The following is a 1526-nucleotide window of genomic DNA, read 5'->3' on the forward strand; positions in this document are numbered from 1 at the left end:
TCAAACGGGGGGTTGGGGGGCCCAAGGGGGGACCCCCCCCCCCCAGCCTGAGTGTGCAGGCAGGGGCTCTGCCAGGAGCCCTGGCCGGATGGGATGGGACAAAAAGCGGGCAGGAAGAGAACTCCAGGAGGATCTGGACACGGAGGCGAGGGAAGCGCAAGCGCCCAGGATTTGGGCGGCCGCCTGGAATGCACTGGGTCAACCTCAAAGCTAAAACCTGGCCAGAAACAGCCCCGTTCCTCAGAGACGAGAAGGCGGGTGACGGCAAGAGGAGGCGCTGGTGGCAGCAGGGAAGCCTGAGAGGGCGGAGGGCTGGGGCCGCGGGCTCATCCTGCTGGGCCCTCACACTGGGAACCACCACTGGTGCGGACCATGTGCCCGGAAAACAAGAGTGTCCTGCCCTGCCTGCCTGGCGAGGCTCCAAACAATCAGAGGCGAGCCTAGAGCACAACACACGTCACACGCACTCTCATCTTCTCACCGCCAGCAGCACGTGCGCAGGGACTAATCAGAAGAATGACAGTCTTGAACCGGTCACACGTGGTTCAAATATAAAATACACTGCACATGTAAGTCTCCCTCCAGCCCTGTCCCCATTCCTAAAACGAGTCAGGGCATGCGGGGCATGACGACAGTGCCCGTGCACAGTGCATGCTGAGTGTCAGCTAGTGTTTGGGGGGGGAGGGGCGGAATCAGTGCAGAAAGTCACCTTGCAAGGAACGAAGGAGTCCAACAGAGGAAGAAAAAGCAGGTATTTTTTCACATAAATCAAGCAAAATGCTTACCACTACATACTCCCACAAAACAGGTAAATATGCTAATTAAAGTCGTGTGAGTTTCTCACCTCTTGATTGTATATGCAGCCAAACACAAAAATCTATTTCCTTCCCCCTCTTTTTACATGAAAGTAGCAAACTGTACAGGACACACTGTTCAGAACCTTGCTTTTCTTCTTTTTTTTAAAATGAAATATCTTGGAGAGCTTTCCTTAGCAATAAACAGACAGCGCTCTCTCTTTTTTAACCACTGCCCAGCACTGTACTCCACTGTAAGGATGCACGCCAGCGTATTCCACTGGTCCCCTACTGGTGGATATTTACGTTAGATCCAACCTTTTGCTACTACAAACAACGCTGTGATCAACAACCACGCACACACACCACTGCACATGTGCTAGCACACCCACAGCGCCAACAGTCAGAAGGAGAACTGCTGAGGCGAAGGGGACCCGCATGTGTACTTCTGGCATATGTTCCACCTCTACCGGCTGGCAGCAATTTATACTCCCACCGGTGGCCTGAGAGACTGCCAGTGTCCCGCAGAAGGCAGGTCCTCCTATCCTCATTTCACAGAGGGGGAAACCTCTCAGAGAGAGTCAAATCCAGGCCTGTGTGACTCCAGAACCCAACCTCTTTATGAACTGGGGAACAAGTTACAAAACAGACAGACACACAAAGTAGAAGAGGGGAGAGACTGGTACGGAGACAAAGAGATGAGTGACCAAGTCCTGCTGAGAACGATTTTCA

The sequence above is a fragment of the Lipotes vexillifer genome, unplaced genomic scaffold, assembly GCF_000442215.2.
Source record: "Lipotes vexillifer unplaced genomic scaffold, Lipotes_vexillifer_v1.1 scaffold311, whole genome shotgun sequence".
Lineage (NCBI taxonomy): Eukaryota > Metazoa > Chordata > Mammalia > Artiodactyla > Lipotidae > Lipotes > Lipotes vexillifer.